This window comes from Dendropsophus ebraccatus, chromosome 2 (assembly GCF_027789765.1).
Source record: "Dendropsophus ebraccatus isolate aDenEbr1 chromosome 2, aDenEbr1.pat, whole genome shotgun sequence".
Taxonomy (NCBI): domain Eukaryota; kingdom Metazoa; phylum Chordata; class Amphibia; order Anura; family Hylidae; genus Dendropsophus; species Dendropsophus ebraccatus.
Genome location: NC_091455.1, coordinates 131,552,469 through 131,575,351, shown reverse-complemented (window position 1 = coordinate 131,575,351; position 22,883 = coordinate 131,552,469). Strand labels below are relative to the sequence as shown.

General features: G+C 41.1%; 1 protein-coding gene across 1 annotated transcript in view; it reads left to right on the top strand.

The window, feature by feature from the left end:
- The first annotated feature begins 1,991 nt into the window (after nt 1–1,991).
- The window catches only part of TMEM108 (transmembrane protein 108), a 146,424-nt gene continuing 125,532 nt past the window's right edge, over nt 1,992–22,883 (top strand). The window contains exon 1 of the mRNA XM_069960290.1: nt 1,992–2,023. The gene's annotated coding sequence lies outside the window, so the exon portion shown is untranslated. The remainder of the gene's footprint in view (nt 2,024–22,883) is intronic.

Here is a 22,883-nt window from a genome sequence, read left to right as displayed (position 1 = left end):
TCCTAGAAAACTGTGAGAACTTTTCCAGAATTGGATCTAGCTTTTACTGGCATGCTGGTAAGAGTGGAAGGGAGCAGAGCAGTGCTGAAAGGCTGTGGGCTGTGCGCTTTGCTTCATTGAGATCAGCGACTCTCTCAACTCTAATAATAAATATAATATTCCTGTAAAGTTATATTACCTTTGGTCTTGATAGGTAAATTCTTTACATTATCCAATAGAAAAAAACGTGAATTTTCTCAGTAGTTGAAAATAACTGAAGAATCACATATTTATGCACAAACGAACACAGTAATGGAGATAATCTGATCTGTCCTGGGGATCGATAGCGTGGTTGCGATCAACCGAAGAGAAGCATGTCAGGCACTAGACTGTAGAGGACATCGGTGGGTTCAGAGATGCATAAAGCTTCTTTTTTAGGCCTTTAAGAAATTTACAAATAAAAAATGGAAAAAAATGTATAGTATGGTACCGTGTTAGCCAGAAAAATCCATATCGTGGTAAATACTTGTGATCAAAGTATTTTAGGAGTGATACCTTTATTGGCCAACAAAAAATTGTTAGAGTTGTGAGCTTTTGGGACGAAGGGATCTTGTGAATCCCGAAAGCTCACAACTCTAACAATTTTTTGTTGGCCAATAAAGGTATCACTCCTAAAATACTTTGATTACAAGTATTTACCACGATACAAATAAAAAATGAAATTGTTGTAAATTGTTGGGGCAGGACTTAGATAAGGAGTGTAAAACTTTTATTGTCCCAATAGAAGTCTGGTCCATGGTTTTGATGGCCTTACAAGCTGTGAGGGGCACATTCCTAAAGTGATGTAGAATGACATAAATCCATGTGACATATTCATTCCTGATGTCAGTGTGTCAAAGGTTGTCATGTGTCTATATTCTTAGACCCTCCTTTCCCTTTGACACTTGGAATGTCTCTTTAATGTGTCACAGGCAGATCTGCCCTTTCAGCTTTTGTGTGCTGATAAGAGTTTGTTTCATCTAGATTTGGTTGGTGCAGTTATTTGTGTCCAAGGTGCTGTAGTCATGATTCGCTTCCTGGAGGTGGGCAGGCGGCTGTGTGTGGAGTGGAGAATAGGATGGCAGCAGGCAGTTAGAGCAGGGAGAGAATAACAGAGTGATATAGGGACAGAGAGGAGAGGAGAGTGAATTGTGGGTAAATTTTGGGTAGATTGTGAGTGATTTTCTGTGGAAGCTGTCAAGCCAGTATTCTGTTATCAAGTAACTGGGTGCCTGTTGTGCATTATACAAAGTCAACGGGACCAGGGAAGACAAAGTCCATATTATTGACTCCCTGAGCACTCTTAACTCATAGGGGGACATTTATTAAGTCCGGCTTTTTTTGCGCCGGACTTAAAAATGTCCCCACAGCTCTGACACTGCGGATATTTATGTAAAAGCACACTGCCTCTTCATAAATCCTGTGCACACCAGTGTGTGCGCCAGGAAACCTACGTCAGCTCAGAGCTGGCATAGGTTTCCTGATCACTTTTCTGTGATAAAAATGATGAATTAAGTGGACCTAGAGTCCGCGCCCCTCGTTCCACCACTCCACACCCCCTCCCCGCCACCTTGGCGTGCCTGGCGGAAAATGGCCAGATGCGAATATTTATTTGCAAAGCAGCCATAATCTGTAGGGACATTTGTAAGCCCGGCGTAAAAAATGCCAGACTTCAGAAATGTCCCCCAATGTGTGTTCCCTTCATCAGACATGTTTTCAACTGAATGTCTTACAAAAACAGCACAACATAAAAGATGTTTGGGAAGCTTTGATGAGACGTTACAGATCATTGTTTACAAGAGCAGATTTTTTCATTAAAACAGGAGGAAGATTAAACTATAGACTTATATAGAGTTGTTTCACTAAATGATATTGTTTTTAATACTCTAGGTCCCATTAGTTTGTGAAATGGAGGAAGTTAAAACCACAAGTAATAGATGATACAAAATCTATGGATTTTGTAAATATAGCCAAGCTGGACACCTTCTATACATCTCACTCAAAGGTAAGATCATTTTGCATTATGGAAGCACAGAAGGTTGTATGAAAGGTATTATATGTCTCCCTGACCTAATAGCTTTCTAGCAGTGTCAGTAGTTTGGAATGTAAATTGCAGATCGCAAGGGTTTTTTTCAATGTTTAATGTAATTTTTTTTTCTAAATATGCCAATAGGTAGTTTCCCCATTAGTTTCCCAAGTATATAGGTCCCCTGGTAGGCTGTTTACCTCAGTGTATAAGTGGCCCCAGTAAGTCGTTTTTCTCAGTGTATGTTTAGTGCTAGTTTTTAGGAGCTCCCAGTAAGGTGTTTCCATTAGTATATAGGTGCCTCCAGTACATCCCAGTATAGGTGTAGGTAGTTTCCCCCATGATATAGCTGCCCCAGTACACATCCAAGACTTATAATCCAAGACATTAGTGGTGCAGCCAGAGGTGTAGCTAACTCTCTTCCACCCGGGGCAAAGATCCAATTTGGCGCCCTCCCCCCCCTTACACACACACACCTTGTGTGCGCAGTAAGCACAGGGGGGCCCATGTTGTCCCTTCACTGCTGGTATATAACATATATATATATATATATATATATATATATATGTGTGTATATTTTTTTTATTTTTATTTTATGAAGTTTAGATAGGCGATTGTTCAGATGAGCGATTCACTCATCTCTACCGGCAGCAGTAGTGTGGTGTTCACAATATGGGATACATAATGTCATATTTACTGTGTACCTGGAATGTTTTTATGAAGAATGATTATCAGGCAGCTCTGGGCTCAATCAGCATTTTTTAAAGTAATTTCATTTTTCCCATTTAAAATTTGGTCCCTAAGTACCTTAACGGAGGCGCCGTTGTCTCCGCTCCCTGCTGTCTGTACCTGAGGAGGCGCCGTTGTCTCCACCTCCTGCTGTCTGTACCTGTGAATTAGAAGGCAAAGCTTCCTGCTCTATCTCCAGTGTGACACCCAGTGTAATATGATTCTATGGTGCCATCTCATAATGCATAGGTGCGCTCAGCAGTAGAGTTGATCGAACCCTGGGAAATCCTAGGTTCGATTGAACTCGAACATTCACGAACCTGCCGCATTTGATTGCTGATTTCTTTCCAGTCCGTGCGGAGACAGCCCTATAACCTAGGCTGAATCCTGGAATTCCATGTGGTACCCGGGCACTTTCCTTCTTCCCCACAGACCGGGAAGGCATCAGGAATCAAATGCAGCAGATTCGTGAATGTTCGAGTTCGAACTTAGGATTTTCCGAGGTTCGATCAACTCCACTCAGCAGCAATACCTCCAGTAAGGTATTCCATCACCAAATTCAAAATAGAAATAATTTAGAAGAATGACTCTTGTATCATGGTCGCTGTATATACAGATACAGTTGCTTTATAGATTGGTGTAGGGAACCTTGGCTCTTCAGCTGTTTCAAAACTAACTCCCATCATACATGGTCAGTCAAAGCTAAAACTTTGGCTGTCCAGACATGATGGGAGTTGTAGTTCTGCAACAGTTGGAGAGCCAAGGTTCCCTACCCCTGCAGATAGTAGGTAAGGTTTATATAAATGTGATATATATTTGGAAAGGGCAGTTATTGAGGGGTTAAGTTTATAATAATGTATAACCAGACTAGACCCCTAAATAAACACTGGACCCCGACTCTCTTGTGTGTCTCCCCACATCCCAGACAGGTGTCACCCTGTACCCCCCTGACCCCCTCCCCACTTCAGACTGGGCACCATTCACCCCCCTCCCCAGACTGTGCAGCCCTGATTGTCCTCCCCAGACTGTGCACCCTGATTGTCCTCCCCTTTCCACACACCTGTACCTTTCTTCCTCCTCAATAGTGCAGTGTACATACAGGACCTGCGATGACATCATAGTCACATGTCAAGGTCCTTCACCATCTCCAGTAACTGTACTGTCTACTGGCTGCTGTTTAGCCCTGATTTGCAAAAAATCTCGGTAAAAACGCAGCGATTTTGAGCGAATTATAGCTAAACAGCAGCCAGGAGACAGTACAGTATGCAAAATAGCTATTTTGATCAAGTTAAAATCATCTCCTGTCTCCTCACACTGACAGAGGGCAGGAGGCTTCCAGGCTGCCTCATCCACGGTCATCCTTCTCTCTCTGCTCCCTGTGATGGCGCCCCCCCTTCTCTGCGCCGGGGCTGCCCCCCCTGCCCCACCCTCCCTATGGCCCTGGGTGAAGCCAGTAGGTTGTTTCTCCCAGTATATAGGTGCTCACAGCTGATAGTTTTCCCCAGTATAAAAAGGTACCTCTGTTGTTTCCCCAGTGTATAGGTACCCCCAGTAGGTTAATTCCCCAAGCACATAGATACCTCAAGTATCTAATGCAGGATGCATTTTTTGTGGGTTTTCTTCCTTGTAGAAAAATACAGGGCTGTGAAAACTACAAGTAAAAGCCTGGTTACATTTTTATAGGCAGCATTACGTTTTCTTAGCGTCCAGCCTGGCCACTATGAGAGCACATAAATGATTTTAGGAACTATCGTTTTTTACCGAAATAATCATAAAACAAGGAGAAAAGCTAGTTTGAGGATTTATGGGGGTTTTATTATGCTTAACCAGAATTTATATAAGTTAAAATGTAGGAAACCGGAGGGTTGTTTTTTTTGTTGTTGTTGTTTATAATCGATGCAAGTTTATTTTCTTATTGTAATATTTCTTGCAAAAATGACAAGTAAAAGGACGTACTGTATCTAATCAAGTGCTATGCAGTACAAACAATAATGAGGCTGAGAAGACAATCCTTTAGCTAGACCAGATTTTCTGCAGCATATTTTAGCTCCATCATACAATACATATACTGTACTTCTTTTAGAGGATCTTCCTTCTAAAAGTCAATTTAAACCTTTCACGATCTGGGGTCATTGATGCCTCAATGCCCAGGTCATTGTAGGACATCAGCTTATAGAATCATAATGATCCCATAAGCTGATGTCCCTGTGTCAGCCCCCTCCTCTGTCCCCTGCCTGAGAGTTGTGGCGGGTCCCCGGCTATCACTGATAGCCAGGACTCGCAGTGGATGACACAGGCGCAGCTCCTGTGCCTTTGTCATCCTGGATTATTAATTAATGTTCCTGCAGCATCAGGTATAGACTGCAGCGACGTTAATTTACTGTGTGGTGGTGGGAAGAGGTTAATGACATTTTTTTCATATATAAATCTATTATAAAGAACTATTAATATTAGTGTTACCTTTAATGTAAGAACATTGCATTAAAGCATGATATTCAGAGTGAGTACCAAATTTTCCGACGTATAAGACGACCCCAAACCTTTCCAATTAAAATATAGAGTTTGGGATATACTCGACGTATAGACTACCCCTCTTCCAACACACACCAAATGAAAATGAATAGAAAACATGAGACAGCAGAGAAAGAGGAATAGTAATACCGGTAGGAAACATGGACAGGCCAGACGGGTAAAAAAGGTGTGTTTTACTGGGCAGAGCGTCAAACTTGCTCTGCCCTTCATACAGTTGCCGCATACGGTGAGGATATGGCTGTTTTTAAGCTCCCATCACCAAATGAGGCGACTGCAGATTCTCCAGTCCGGTTCCAAAGTTTTTCAACACCCGGTGTATAAGACGACCCCTGACTTTTGAGAAGATTTTTCTGTGTTGAAAAGTAGTCTTTTACGCAGGAAAATACAGTATTTCAGTATTCCAGGTCTGGTCACTCAACGAACAAAGTCAGGGCTATTCTTTCTTTTCAAGGAGCTGTGAAGTATCCTCTTCACAGATCTTAAGACAAGAAGGTGACTGATGTAGATGCTAAATTTGCAAGCTCCAATTCTATTCCATTGTAAATGACTGACTTTGGCCTGTAGCATAATGAGTAGTGCTGACAAATGGAAGCAGAGTTTGGCCACATTTATCCTACAGTTTCTGTCTTGTTCAAGAGCCCTTTTTTATTGCCAATTTGTTTTCCATTCCCAAGTACAATGGCAGTGATCACTGATCACCACATAATAAAAAATAATCTGGATAACATGGACAATGAAATGATAGAAAAGTCTACTACTTCTATTCTTCACAAAAATCCATTCAATTTATCCAATACATCTATAACCTTATTAATAATATCATGACTGTATTTTACTGGTCTATATTCGATATACTGCGAATTTGATACCCTCTTTATTGCTATCACTTTCTGCTGTGCACCTGTTGCCTATAACTGTGCTGTAACTGTGTTGTGCTATAACTGTGCTGTGTGGTGTTAGAAAGTTCCTGTACTCATTGGATGCTGTATGCAGGCTCGGACTGGGCCACCGGGGAGCCGGGGGATTCCCCGGTGGGCCCCGCCCCCTCCTCCCTCTTGCTGGGCCCTGCCCCTGAGCCGGAGAGGGGCCTCCTGTTTAGATCCCGTTTAGTATGGGGAGCTCAAGGGGGCCCCCTGCTGGCTCCCACACTGCTGTGGGGAGTAAAGATCGGCATCAGCACCGCCCAGTGAGCTAATCATGGGCCCTCCCCTCCCCCTGCACTCAGTCAGTGTGGCCCAGCTCCCGGCACTGCTCTCTTCCTGCTTGTTATCAGGAAGATGCAGAGAGAAGGAGCAGCTGCAGGGCCCCTCCATCCCCCTCCCCTCTGCAGTGACATCTCTTCTCTTCTGCTACTGTGTGTGCTGTCGGTGCAGAAGAGAAGGGGGAGGGGCTGCAGGCTGCCGGGTCTGGCTGGGAGAAGAGGAAGTGAAGATGGAGACCAGAGGACTCCATGGAGCTTCCTGCCCTGCTTAACATGTGAGTTTTGTTTACTGTATATTTGTCTGTCTTTGTCATCTGTGTGTGTTTGTACATCTGTGTCATGTGTTTATGCATGTGAGTGTTATATCTATGTAATGTGCCTGTGTGTGTGCATCTACCATGTTTATAGTGTATATTATGTAATGTAGTTCTATAGATATTTTATTGTATATATGTAATCTGCATGCTTTTGTATCTGTCTGTCCTGTGTCTGTGTGTGTTAGTATGATTAGATGTATGTATATATGTAAGGTGTGTTGTGTCTGCATGTTTGTGTATCTCTGCAGTATGTAATTTTGTGTGTATGTATGTATGTATGTGTATGTGATGAGAAGACGTTCGCCTTTTGGAGGTCCCAGTTGTGCAGGAGATCTGTGAGGCTTAGGCGCCGATCAGCTGATTGAGGATTCTCACATCAAAGATGATAGGAGTTGTAGTAGACGTAACAGTAAGACTTTAATCAATGGATAATGTGTTTTGTAGAAAACCCTCAATAGATCTGACGAAGAAGGTTCCCCTCAAAACATCCATTGATTAAAGTCTTACTGTTACGTCTACTACAACTCCTATCATCTTTGATGTGAGAATCCTGAATCAGCTGATCGACGCCTAAGCCTCACAGATTTCCTGCACAACTGGGACCTCCAAAAGGCGAACGTCTTCTCAATTATTATACCGACTCAAAAAATAAATATATAAGCAGCATCAGCTGCCGCAGTAGACGCAGGTAGGATAATGCACTCCATCTGAACAGAGTTTTAAAAAAGCAGCAGAGACAGCACCGAAGTAGTAAAAAAATTTTGTGACTTTATTCAAACCCTCTAGTGTGATGTTTTAATTTTAGTCGCACAAGAGGGAGTGAATAAAGTCACTTTGGTGCTGTCTCTCCTGCGGAATGATTGTACCGAGTCTCCTGGTTGTGTTGAAAGGGCTGCAGATGGCGTCAAGGTGTATAAACCACCACTAAAGTGACTGGCAGTGTTGGGCTTGTAGCCCCCATGGCGAGCAGCAAGTTTAGCTACTGGCACAAATCCGTTCTGCAGTAATACGCCATGTGCGCCTTATGGTGTTCTCTGCCATTTCCTTGTACATGTATACAATGGCAGATCACACCTTGATAAGGCTAGATTCACACTATGTAAAAGTACTGCCGTTGTTGCCATTTGCAACAACGGCTGTACTCTGTACGGTGTAGGACACTGCCTTTACTGCTATGGGATCCCGGCCGGAGAGTATACACATGGTATAGGCTTCGGCCGGGATCCCGTACTGCGCCGCAAAGAACATGTCAGTTTTCGCCCGCCGCAATTCAGTGAATTGGGGCCGAATCCTTTGGTGCACTCCCATCTGCTTCTTCCGGTCCTAACTAAAAATGTCCAGTCTTCCAGTACTTATCAGCAGCTGTATGTCCTCCAGGAAGTGGTGTATTCTCTCTAGTCTGACACAGTGCTCTCTGCTGCCACCTCTGTCCATGTCAGGAACGGTCCAGAGCAGGAGAGGTTTTCTATGGGGATTTGCTGCTGTTCTGAGACAGTTCTGGACAGTCTCACTCTGTCAGACTGGAGAGAATACACCAAGTAAAGCAATTTACTGATCTGTAACTTCTGACATCAGAGTTGAAAATTGTTTTTTCTTTACCGGATAACCCCTTTAACGCTTTAATGACCACTGATATGCCATTCATGAAGGTCCTTAAAAGTCTTATTCTAGCCCAACAGTTTGTGGTGAGGCTAGAATGAACCGTTATGGGTCTCCTCTGCAGGAAATTGTAATAGAAGAGAAGACTAGATGGTCATTTTCTCCTTCATCTTCTGAGGCTGTGTTCACACATGACATTTTTCATATGTTTTTGCAGCAATATTCTTGAAATTTCATTTAGGTTTCTACATAAATAATCCTGTTTTACCGTAACTGCATAAACCAGTAACAACTGTACAAGTGACTGGCAGTGCACTAGCATTGCTGCTCACATACACAGCTCAATGCAAAGTCACTGTAGTAACGTGAAAGGTTTGCCGCTGATTATGGCTATGTTCACACTACGTGAATCTACGGCCGTAGTTCTCGCCGCAGAACTACAGCCGTAGATGTGCGGCGTGGAACATAGCATTGTTTGCTATGGGACCGCAGAAGGACCTGGCAGTTCACACAGTGAAGCGAGCGGCTCCGGCCGCTTGCTTCACTCTGTGCTATGGGAAGCTCTGATGCGGGCGCGTGCTGATGCGCCCGCATCAGAGCTCCACGGAGGAAAGATCATCCGGCCGGTACTTAAGTACCGGATGTGATGATCTGGGCTGAGACCGGCCGTTCCATGACCCGGCCGGAGTCACGGAACAGCCGGTCTCCTCCATAGTGTGAACATTGCCTTTGTCTGTGTATGTCGGGTGGGCCCCAATAATCAATTTCCCTGGTGGGCCAAGGTACCCCAGTCCGACACTGGCTGTATGCCCTAAAAGAAATGGTATTCTCATTTCAGGCTTACACAGTGCTCTCTGCTGCCACCTATATCTGTGACAGGAACTAAAGCAGGAGAGATTTTCTATGGGGATTTACTTACAGAGTTGGTAGCAGAGAGCACTGTGTTAGACTGGAAATAATACACCACTTCCTGCAGGGCATACAGGAGCTGATGAGTACTAAAAGACTTGAGATTTTAAATAGAAGTAAATTAAAAATTTACATAACTTTCTGACAACAGTTGATTTGAAAGGGAATAAAATCACCGGGAAAGGGGGGGGGGGGGGGGGGTCTGCACTTTCAGACTCCTCTGGTAGTGACTTATCACCCCTGAGAACAGAAAGATGAGGCAGTTAAAACTCAACATAACCAATCCTTGTCTCCCTCTTCTTTATCTGTTGAGTACAGAATCAAGAAAAAGGACTGCTCTCAGCATATAGTGCTGCCCAATAAAACTCCAAAATAAAGGTGACATATTGCTATAAGAATAGTAGTTTTAGTAAATAAATAAATAAAAATACTATACGATGCAGATAATGCATGATTAGTATATAGGACTTTTTTCTCTTTTACAAATGATGACAATTATCTTACAATGTAAAGTCAGATGGCATAGCAACATAAATGGTTTAAATATTAGAGATAAGCAAGTCTACTGTAAGAGAATTGTAATCAATTCGCTTTGTTCCTACTGTAGATTAGTTAATCTCCAATTATATCATTATCTTACATGGAGATAGGAACTGAAATAATTACTCATAACACGGTTGCTTGGCCACCAACATTACATAGTATACACTAAGATTTTGCAATTCGTCATAGAAACTTGAGTTATTGGCAGTTGCCTGAATAGTAATAAAATATCATAATTTCAACAGTTAAAGCATTTCTTCAGCCTTAAAGTGACACTGTCGCCCCCTTTTTTGCATTATGACTTGACACAGATGTAAAAGGTAAAATTAGCAGTTTTCATACCCTGTTTCATATCTTATGTCATGGTGCTTGTTTCAGTAAAAAGTAATCTTTTATAATATGCGGATTGTGCCACCTGGGCGGGGCTTCACATCTGCAGTGCCACTTAGACCCGCCCACATCGCCTCTGTAGGCCCACCCCTCCATGGCATCATTGGCACATCGGAACATAGGCCCCGCCCCTCCATGGCCATTGGAAAGGGCTGGCCTAAAGGTCTAGGCCCCACCAACTCTAGGTCGGCCCACACCATTGGCCGCTGAGGGGGAACGGCCTATGCAGTGATGATGTCATGGAGGGGCAGGGCCTACAGAGGTGATGTGGGCGGGGCTAAGCGGCGCTGTGGAAGTGAAGCCCCACCCAGGTGGCACAATCAACAGTTGATAAAAGATCACTTTTAACTGGAACAAGCACCATAATGTATGATATAAAATAAGGTATGAAAACTGCAAAATGTACCCTTTACACCTGTGTAGAGAAGTCATTATGCTAAAAGGGGGTGACAGTGTCATTTTAAGAACATTCAAATAGTTAAATTTCCCCATGGGTCAATCCTAAGAGCTCAAGTGAACATTTTTGGTAGTGACCTTATATTAAACAATTGTTATTTAACGTGAAACTGTCAGCAGTAATTCAGAATCCAAACTGCAGACACTGTTAGACAGCTGTAAGGTCAAGAAGACACATGGTACCTTTCAAATATCTCTTTGTTTCCATAACATAGAAAAATGCTTTAATTCACAGTTTGAAAAAGGCTTTCCCAAGCTCCTAAAGTGTTACAAACTGGAATGCCTCCTTGACCTCCCTCCCAACCCAGCTAACTATCAATCTAGGCATAGGTTTGGGAAGGGAAGCCATGTTTTGTCCTTGTTTACTGGGAGCAAGAAAAAAAAACAACGGTTTTAAAGTAAAGGGTATGTAAGAATTCAGCTTCTCTGGCTTTTAGAACATAGATTTATTTCTTTGGAATGAAAATGTCCTATAGCCATAGTCAACCAAAATAATGAATTACTAAACCAGCGACAGGCAGTAGAGGTGCCCATAGGCTTTGAGAATACACATTTCCAAGCAATAACCTCCTTTTAAAAAGAAAACCAAAAGTACTGTGTGCTTGCAGTGGTTCAACACTAAACAGTTTGATAAATGTCAAATCAATTGTGGAAAAGCCTTTGTATTTACTTTAGTCACTTATGAACTTGGCTATACTGGAAAGCAAGTCTCTTATTTGTCTTCAGGCAGACACTTCCTTTTTAGCATGTGTAGTGCTTTTCTAAATGTCATACTTGCTGTGTTGGTTTCACTAGTTCTTCACTTTGTATTTAAAAGTACGATTAAGCCGAGCACATTAAAGATCAGGGACGCTGGTGCTCAGTTGCAATCACAGTGCAGATGAGCTTAACGTCTACAACATCTGCTGATGTCAAATTCTTGTAATGTTCAACTTCAAAATAACTTTGATGTAAATGGTAACTGAAACATTAAAAAAAATTTATGACATGTAAAATATATATGCTAGAGGACTAATACAAGCACAGAGGACATATACAGTATGTCTTTGTTCTCTTATTGGGGTGAAGGGATCACCTACATTTTTCCTGAATAGAGCCAGATAGTGAAATGTCAAGCATTTAGAGGTATGCTTTACAGCAAGTCCCACTGACATATGCACAATATTCTGGAGCAAACCCTATTTATGTGTATCAAGGAGGTTCCTAGGCATGTTCTTTGACCTCTAAAGAGGTCACTTCAAGGTCACTTATTTATAATATAGAAGACATTGTTCCCATGTGCTCCTCTGCCCGCTCTGTGTCTAAAACCTAGATGGGAGCAGGGAGTGAAAGTGCTGCATGTTTATTTCTCCTGGCTTGTTCTTCTGATTTATTGTTGTCTGAATACTCAGATCCAACAAAGGTTTTGATATGTTTTTGAAGTTTTTTTTTTTAATGTCAATGCATATTTAAGGATAATTTTATAATACAGATAGTAACATGTAAAATTAGAAAAAAAAATCACCTACAATTCTTAGGTACGTACGTAAGTACGTACGTTTAACATAAAAACCTAATTTAAGCAACAAGTCTTTTGTGCATTTTCTGATGAAAACTTCCCTTTGAGCGAGTCTCATACTCATTAAGGTAATTTATATTTTCTAAGATGGCTATAGAGCTAAGTCTGTGTTCTATAGGGCTTTACACAGTGATGATGGAATTGCGCGGGCCCGCATCCTTGCACTGGCGCCAGTCTGTTGATGTAAAAATCCTAACAGATGGTACATTTGCTTTTTACACCATTAAACATTAGACATATCCAATAGAGATCTTTTCAGGTACATCCCAAAATAACCTCATTCCTGCTTCTTCCTTTGTTTAAAATCTCTATTTTATTGTCTAGTAAAAAAAAAAAAAAAACAACATTTTCTCACTAAAATAAAAAAAAATCATCTCTAAATATATGTCCTTGAGTAATTGTCTTCCCTTTGTAAGAAAGAAAGACAAGAATTAATATTGTCACCATTGCGTTAAGTACCAGGGGGTTTGAACGCTTTATAGAGCCCTTGATTTCTAAACATCAATAATAGTCTGAGATCACAAACTTCGCCAATGTAATCTTCATACATGTACGTATGACATCTGAAGGTTGCTTTGACTGGATATCTCTTTTAATTTCAGCATCCAAGGGATCATATCTCTAATACTACGGCATGTAATAAAATAGGCACACGCTCTGTGTATGGCTCCACTTTTTTAAGACAAAATTCTTTATACATTGATTAAATATGTCAGTGTCAAAGTATGTCAATGTCACAGCGGCTGTGACTAACAAGCCACCTTCTTTTGCAAACTCCCCTTTGAGATATCGAATTTAAAAATGCCGCAGGTGTCATGAGATGTCTTCTATGTCTTATCTACCTTATCTCTTTGATAAATATAGAGCAAGTCACCTGAGACAATTTCCAGGACCCTCTTCTACCCGTTTTATGCGATTATTTCAACTCAATAACTTGGCAGTGAGTGTGTAGGCTGATGAGACCATCCCTGTCTGTATAAATAATAATTACAGCAGGAATATATTGTTAGATAGTGTTAAAAGGGGTTATCCAGTGTGGGGGCACTTTTTGGGGGGGACCGGAGAGGAGGTGGCTAAAATAAAAGACGTCCACTCACTTCCCCGGTTCCAGTTTGAAGTCCGCTCGGATCCCGCCTCCTTTACTGAGTGGCTGAGCGGCCCTGAGACGTAACGTCTTGGGCGGCTTCAGACACCAGGAAGCTTCCGGGGACCGGAGCGCCGCGATGAGTGACCCGCCACTGGAACCGGGGAGGTGAGTGGACATCTTTTATTTCACCCACCTCCTCCCCGGTCCCCCCCAAAAAGTGCCCCCAGGCTGAATAACCCCTTTAATGGCAGAGGCTTGTAGGAAGATTCTATGGTTTATTTTAGGTAAAAGTCTCGAAAAATGTACATAAGCAGTAGGAAAAAAAGATCATGGTGTGCCAGGGTTGAGCGCAGGTTACAGACTAAAGGCCCTATTACATGGAACAATTATCGTCCATATTCGGCCGATAATCGCTCTGTGTAATAGAAAGCAACGATCAGCCAGCATGAACGATGTCGGCTAATCATTGTAGTGGTTTGTCTTTCAAAATGCTGAAAGACAAACGACTCATACAGCAGCGATCTTCTGCCGTCACACCGCGGAATATGAGCGGTGGCAGCAGACCACCACTATCCTCTATGGGTAGCCCCCTCCCCCCCCCCACACCACCCATCGGCCACCCCTGGACTCACCAGTTTGCTGCTGCTGCTGTGCGTAATAGCGGCAGCAGCGAGTGAGGAGAGAGGCGCAAATGAGCACTGACAGTGCTCGTTTTCTCTTTCAGTTGCCGCGTGTAATAGGGACTTAACACATGTAAAAAGCAAAATGGCAGATGGGGGAGCTACTGTATGACAGCTGGGGTACAGCTGAAACAGAAGTAAGTAAGTAGTCCATTTCTTGTAAGAAAAGTCCTCAAATTTTAAATGGGCCGACATAGGGCCACACAAGGATGCAAACGAGTGCTGATCCTCAAGCTGCCTGGCTGCCCCGATACTTGTATCGTTCGTGCAGCCATGGAAACTGACAGCACGCATATGCATATATCCGTGCTGCCTGTTTCCAGATCACAAGCAGGGCATACTTACCATCTGCATTGCTTGTGATCCGGCAGCCCGCTCTCTAGATCAAACAACCCATCTTATATTAAACAAGCAGCAGTTTGCCAACTCTTCCCCCATCTCACCTTATAAAGCAGACACAAAAAGAAAACCAAGAATGGAGAGGGCACTTAGAAAAATAACTGTTAAATCAGCAAAAAGAACTTACTTCTATTAGGGGAGTAGATCAATACTCATCTAGATCTCATTCTTCACGTTTGAGACTCCAGCTTGCACCAAATCTCTACCTCACTACTTTAAGCTGTGTTTAGCTTTTATTGCAGGTGTCCTGCTTTAAGACCAAAGAAACTGAGATCCAAAGCTTCTGTTACTAGCAGTATTAGGCTATGTTCGGACTACATAAGAGACCGGCGATTCCGTAACTAGGCCGGGTCACGGAATGGCTGGTCCCCGAAAAGATCATCCCGGCCAGCACTGCAGTATCGGACAGATGATCTTTCAGCCGCAGAGTTCTGATGCTGGCGCATCTGTGCGCGCCCGCTTTAGAACTCTCCTCTGCACACTATGGAGCGAGCGTCTGGAGCCGCCCACTGCATAGTGTGAACTGGCAGGGTTTTCTGTCAGTTTCTCGCGGCGCTGCTAGAGATCCCTGCCGAACCGTATACTATGTGTATACATACCGGCCGGGATTCCATAGGCGGCAACGGTATGTACACTTTCGTATAAATTACGGCCGTTGTTACAATCGGCAACAACGACCGTAGTTATACGAAAATATATATGTAGTGTGAACATAGCCTGAAACTGCTAATTTTAAATTTAGTATAGATATATTAAAACACTCAAGGTATCAGGGCCACAAAACCACCTTCTCAGGGATAACATAGCATGGTAAGATACAGACTGCAAGATATAGTCCACTGCTTTGGGGGTCACCTGTGATTTTACCCTATCTTTTAAACTACACATTTAGGCCCTGACCACCTCCTGCCGCCTTTACTGTACCTCAAAAACTTTTCCTGAATGTGCTCTTTTCTCAACCCTGACTCAACAAAACTACTGGTACATGCTCTCATTATCTCCTGCTTGGACTACTGCAACATCATCTCCTCTCTAGTCTTCCATCTAACACCCTTGCTGCCCTCCAGCCCATCCTTGAATCTGTTGCTAATCCACCACTCCCCTCGCTCTGCCTCTCCCCCCTGCCAATCCCTTCACTGGCTCAATATTGCCCAATTAAATAATTTTAAATTGGTGACCATTATTTATAAGGCCATCCACAACCTTTCCCCTCCATATATCTCCGACCTGATGTCCCACTACCATCCCTCACACAACCTCCCATCCTCCAATGACCTCTGTTGGTGTTCCTTTCTTGTTCATACCTCACACAATCTCCTCCAAGATTTAGCCAGAGTCTCCCACATACTCTGGAACTCTCTACCCCTACACATCCGTCTCTGTATTACTTCTCCCTCTCCCTTCCACCTGTGAGCCAGAAGTTACATATCATTCTCTAAATGGAATTAAGAAAAATTATTTTAAAAAAACACAAAAACACTGAAATACCTGTATTCTTTTAATCATTTCATTTAGACCATTTGGCACTAATGCAGTTAATTAAAAATTAAAGAACTCTCTCTTCTGGCAGGAATAGAGAACCTATGCAGTTTATAAGCAATAGAAGGTAAATGAATTGGAACTTGCTAGGAAACCTTAAAGGAGAAGTCTGGCGAAAATTTTTCTTAAAGTATTGTATTGCCCCCCAAAGATATACAAATCACCAATATACACTTATTACGGGAAATGCTTATTAAGTGCTTTTTCCCTGCACTTATTACTGCATCAAGGCTTCACTTCCTGTATAACATGGTGATGTCACAACCCGACTCCCAGAGCTGTGCAGGCTGTAGCTGCTGGAGAGGATGATGGCAGAGAGATGCTCAGTGTCCCTCCAGGGCCCTGTGTCCCTCAGTGTCCCCTGCCATCATCCTCTCCAGCAGCCACAGCCCACACAGCTCTGGTTGTCGGGTTGTGACATCACCATTTTATCCAGGAAGTGAAGCCTTGATGCAGTAGTAAGTGCAGGGAAAAAAGCACTTTATGTGCATTTCCCTTAATAAGTGTATATTGGTGATTTGTATAACTTTTGGGGGGGCAATACAACACTTTAATAAAAATTCTTGCCGGACTTCTCCTTTAAGCAGATGTGTGCAGGTGGACCTTGGAGATAATGCTGGGGTGCATGTGGTGTGAACACAGTGACTATCCACAGCCAACATGGCCAAACTGACTAACTAAAAATGAACAAGGCAGGGATCCCTGGCGACTTGTCGACCCCGGTGCCTGATTAAGGAGCCTATGTGCAAATCTGAACTGTTGACTATTGCCTCCTTCTCGGCCTCTACTTTCCACCACCTACTCTTTCTCCTTCTCCACTTGGATGTCTGGGTCCTCTTTTAATATTATTTATTTATTCTGTTAAATATATTTTATTTCCTTTTTATTCCTTTATATTTGTTTTCTGTTATTATTTTAAATACTTTCCATACCCTATTATTGCCATGTTCTTACCACCCATTTTGCCTCCTACACCCATTTTACATTGGGGCCCAAAGTTCAGGTCCCCATTGACTTCAATGGGGTTTGGGTAAAAGTCTGCGTTGTTTAAACCAATTGGTCGTAGCCGCATGTCCCGCTCATCCTTAATAGTGAATGAATGCAACAAAGAAGCTCAAATTGTCATCCAAGTTCATCTGCCATTGTTTTTTTTTCATGTATCCACCCATAAATTACGAATAATGCATTGTCTAAAAAAGGAGGCAGTAAAGATGTCAAGGCAAGAAAGCAGTAAATAGGCTTTTGCATTTAAATAGCATTACTATGGTTTATAACTTATACATGCAGTGTCAGATTAAAGGATGCTTCAGATGATATTTCCCCTTTGAAGCAACCTTTGACTCTTTCAGAATTTTTCTGTACACAGTTGTGTCACAGTGGTACAGGAGGTCTAAATAATTTATTTTTCATTGAGGTTATACAACTTACACTACATTGTTCTACAAAACCGCTCCGCACCATGGTGTGCAGTGAACATCATTAATTTAGCCTATGCAAATAATATCAACCTGATTGAATTTAGTGGCCTACCTGATGAGAAGTTATCAATGAGGCATTGTACTTTATGAGGTAAATACCAGTTATTCTAAGTGGAAGAAAAAAAAAAACTTATGGTACTTTTACACGGAGCGATAATTCGCCCGATCGCACGGTTAACGATTTTGAATGAACGATGTTTTTTTATAACGATCAGCGTTTAGACGGAACGATACATAGTACGGAAAAATCGTTATGCGATCGTTTTGCGATCGCTTAAGCCTATCTCACACATAGGTGAAATCGTTGAAAGACTGTTTACATGGAACGGTCTGCGAATTTTTTGCGAACGACCAGTGATAATTTGAAAACATGTTGAAAGATCAAAATGAACGATTTCTCGCTCGTCGTTTGATCGTTCGCTGCGTTTACACGTACGATTATCGTTCGAATTCGATCGTTATCGTGAAAAAACGAACGATCAATCGTTCCGTGTAAAAGGACCATAAGAGTAACATTCAAGTGAATGGAGCTGCATTAAAATCATCTACAGTATATAGCTCTGATTTAGAAGTACTTTTGTACCAGGGAAAAAGGATAAGGCTGGTATCTCATATTGACATATATTGGACCTATATGCATTCTAAAAATATATATTATTTGTACAGTAAAATAGCTCAAACTAGTTTCACTGAGAAACAATTTTGGGTAGACTATGGGTGGAGTCTGATTGTAATTTCCAACCCTGCAATCCTCATAACTAAACCACTGCCTGTCAACCTTGTAATATGACAAAGTTCCAGTTTAGCAGATATTTGCACTAGGTATTACTAGGTATAAAAGCAATGATCATCTACCTGCATCCTTTTGGTGAATGTATGTCATGAACATCCAGTCTTCAAAGCAGCTAGATACCATTTGATTCAGTAGGCAAGTTGAGCAGGCATTTGCACCAACATATATTGCAGCTCTTTACAATACAGATTTTACATACAGACAAGTTCAGTAGAGATGAGTGAATCTCGAGCAAGCTCAGGTTCATCAGCACCCAAGTGTACAGCATTAGATTATCGTGGCTGCAGAAGTTGGAATGAATCTTTAGACAGTCCTGGAAAATATGGATACAGCCATTAGGTTGCATCCATGTTTTCCAGGCAGCCACTGGTAATCAAGTGCTGCACACTAAGAGCAGTGGTCTGGCTGGTATAGATAAATAAGTAGATTAAACATATTTATATGTTACACAGTATAATAGATACGTATATATCTCCATATACATATAGATCAATTTGACTACTGCTTTTGGAAGAGAGCAGTTGTCGAAAACCTAGACAGCAAGCTTTCAGCAATTGGAGTGGAAGAGGTAAATTTGTCAAATGAATGTATGAATGTATTTAACTTAATGAGAGTTTTTAACTTAAAGGAGAAGAAACTTTTTATTAAAGTATTGTATTGCCCCCCAAAAGTTATTCAAATCACCAATATACACTTATTATGGGAAATGCACATAAAGGGGCAGATTTATCAAAAGGTGTAAAATTTATACTAGTGCAAACTGCCCACAGCAACCAATCACAGCTCAGCTTTCACCTCGCTAAAATAAAAGAGGAGCTGTGATTGGTTGCTGTGGGCAGTTTGCACTAGTCTAAATTTTACACCCTTTGATAAATCTGGGCCAAAGTGCTTTTTTCCTTGCACTTACTACTGCATCAAGGCTTCACTTCCTGGATAACATGGTGATGTCACGACCCGACTCCCAGAGCTGTGCGGGCTGTGGCTGCTGGAGAGGATGATGGCAGAGGGATGCTCAGTGTCCCTCCAGTGTCCTGTGTCCCCCTGCCATACTCCTCTCCAGCAGCCACAGCTCGCACAGCTCCGGGAGTCAGGTCATGACATCACCATTTTATCCAGGAAGTGAAGCCTTGATGCAGTAGTAAGTGCAAGGAAAAAAGCACTTTATATGCATTTCCCGTAATAAGTGTATAATGGTGATTTGTATAACTTTTAGGGGGCAATCGGTACTTTAATAAAAAATTTTGCTAGACTTCTCCTTTAATGAGCCCTACAAATTTAAAGCAGTTTTCCAAGGTAAAACATCTCTCTATACTGGTGCTTGTAAGGAGTACTTATATTTACCTCCTGGGCTCACACTGCCAGTGACCCAGTAGATAGTTCTTGCTCTGTTTAGAGAGCAATCAATGCCCACTTAATCTGGTGCACAAAGATGGTGGTGTAAGCCCTGAGGGCACCAATATAGAAAGCTTCTTTAGCTTGGAAAATCTCTTTAACTATATTAGTTGAGATAGGAATACCCCTTTAAATAACTTATTTGGAACTCGCATGAATAGGTGTGAATTACGAATCAAATGAAACCAAAACCATGCTCCCATTACTTCACCAAGAACTGCGCTTTTCTGCTAATAATCCCAGCAACATCATGTAGTTATTGATGAAGATGAATGGGGGCATAAATGGAGAATGTTTTCCAAGTGTAAATGTGGGAACAGGCCTTAAAGTGACACTGTCACCCCCTTTTTGCATTCTGACTTCTCTACACAGGTGTAAAGGGCAAATTTAGCAGTTTTCATACCTTATATTACATCATACGTCATGGTGCTTGTTCCAGTAAAAAGTGATCTTTAATCATCTGCGGATTGGGATAAGTGGGCGGGGTAACGTAGCACTGGGGGAGGGGCTAAGTAGCGGTCCGTTGTGAAGCCCCGCCCACTTATTCTAATCCACAGATGATAAAAGATCACTTTTTACTGGAACAAGCACCATGACGTATGATATAAAATAAGGTGTGAAAACTGCAAAATTTATCCTTTACACCTGTGTAGAGAAGTCATAATGCAAAAAAGGGGTGTAACTTTAAGGAGACCAGAAAAACAACTAGAAAAGATTCACTCTGAAAAAGCAACTTCCCAATTTCCTGGAGGAATCCTTTAATAACAAAGCAACAGACATTTTTCCAAAAACGGAATGTTTTGCTTGTAGTTAATGGATGTACCATTTTATCTATGAAAGACAGAGCATGAAATTTGCTCTAACTCTAATGCACAATGAATGCCATCGGCAAAAGATCTTAAAGCTATAAAGCAGATATTCAGCGGTGCTGGGAAGCCCAGAATGTGCGGCAGATAATTGAATGCATTACTCACATCTTTAGATAGAAGTGAGAACACAGACATATCAGTTCTACAGTATCGTTTATTTTTATTGCTCTAACACTCGGGGGACTTGTGGTCATGTAATAAGCCAGTTGTTTAACTGAGGCTTCCTGCAGTTCAAGTTTGACATTTCTTATCTTCTTAATAGCTTTCTTGCTATCCAAGTACAGAAGATTGTGAGGCTTTATTTAACAACTATCTATCAATGTTAAATTTTGAAGTTGAAAAAAAAAGGAAATATTGTATTTCGCATGTAACTCTAGTGTTGTGCTACATCCGTAACTCCACATACTGGCTACCAATGTGCCTTTTTTATCTACAAAAATCTACAAAGTAAACAGGTTTACTAAAAACTTTTGTTTTACACACTGTTTTTTAGCTAAACTGCAGGATAATACTCTGCATCTAATTTATTAAGAGGCACAGGCCTCTCAATGGAGGTTATTTAGAAGATGAATAGAAGGAGTTACACATGATAGCACATAAAGATTTTTTTTTAGTTTTTTTGGTTTGTTTTTTGTAGTCTATTTTCTTCATTCAGAATAAAAATTTAATAAGTAGAGATTTAGTAGAGATTTTATCAGCAAATAAATACTGAAGATTACTGAAGACTACTTTCAGCAGCTCATTTATGTCATCTAACTTCACTAAAACATATTGTGGAAATAAAAAGATCCAAACGGGAACATTTCTATCAGTATATACTATCAGAATAGAATCTTCATAGGCCCTAAGACTATTATCATCCTTCTGCAGTTTTTTCAATGTAATACTATTATGTACAGTAATTGGTTGCAGTCATTTAACAATGTACAGACACTTAGAGCCTTGCCTGAAATGGCAATCCTTTAGCTAGAGTAGACTCTTGCTGTAGCTGTGCGTGTTGATTAATATGTCCTTCAGCCAGATGATGAAGTTAGACTCCTGTACAAGCTGATAATTACAGCACATCACTTGACACATGGAGCATGTCATCTGATAAACTCAGCTTACAGGATGGAAAAATAGCTTTATGTATTGAGCTGTCATTAAGTGTAACCTCCTGGATCCTCAAGGGATAACATCACAGTACAGCCAGTACAGCATAAGGCTATGTACCTATGGTGTATGAACACAGGCCAGACGTTAAGGCTACTTACTCTATTCAATGCAGGTTAGACCCAGACTGGCCAGCCACACACAGCCACCAGACAGTTGTACATAATACTGCAACATTTTGCAACCAGCAAGTCAACATATTACTTTCCAACATTGTACACTAACAGAACTGTCTTTTTTCGGTTGACTTTTTTTTTAAGTACGGCCATCTTTATCCAAATAACTTAAATTTTTTTTATAATGATGCCCATTATTTTTATAATGACAGTCATCATTACAAAATAACAACTGTTATTTGGACTCAAACGACCAAAGAAAGAGGGTGTGTGTGTGTGTGTGTGTGTGTGTGTGCAACAAGCTTTAGATTGGACTTTACTGAGCGCATGTTTTATACATGTCCAAAAATGCCACCTTGAAAAAGTGACACATTATGTAAAATACTTTATGTACCTCACTGGGTGTATTAAGCAGTGATGGGTATAGAAGTGACCTACTAGCAACATTTATTATAGTTTTTTCCTCTTCCATTTTGTGCCAAAGCTTAAACTAATAGTGATTAGTAATATATAAAGAATAAACAGGCTGTAAAATAAGAAAAATCTATAGTTTTTTTTTTTATCTAATAATGTGCTAAACCAACCCTTTCATTTTTGCACTTTTGCTATTTCCTCCTAACGTTACTTTGTAATGACTTCCTACATTATACCATAAAGGATACTGCAAAAAAAAAAAAGTATTTATATATATATATATATATATATATATATATATATATATATATATATATATATATAAATCCAATTTTGCATATTTGTTGGAAGGTTTGTCTTTACACTATTCTTTCTGCTGTAGATCCGACATGTTACAAGGACTCCTCAGGTTAGGATGATTGCAGCGATTGTATAGATTTTGTAATGTGTTACTATGATAAAAAAAAACTTAATTTTTTTTTTTAATTGCTTTAAAATTGCAATATTAACTTATTACATTTTTATTTCTACAGAACTATTTGGCAGATCATTTTTTGCACCATGATGAGCTTTTGAGATGTGATATGACAAAAAAAACCTTAATTCTATTACCCTATTATCTAGTATTTTTTTCTTTTTCTTCACAACATTCACCTTGCAAAAGTTTTTATTTATTTTTTTTATGT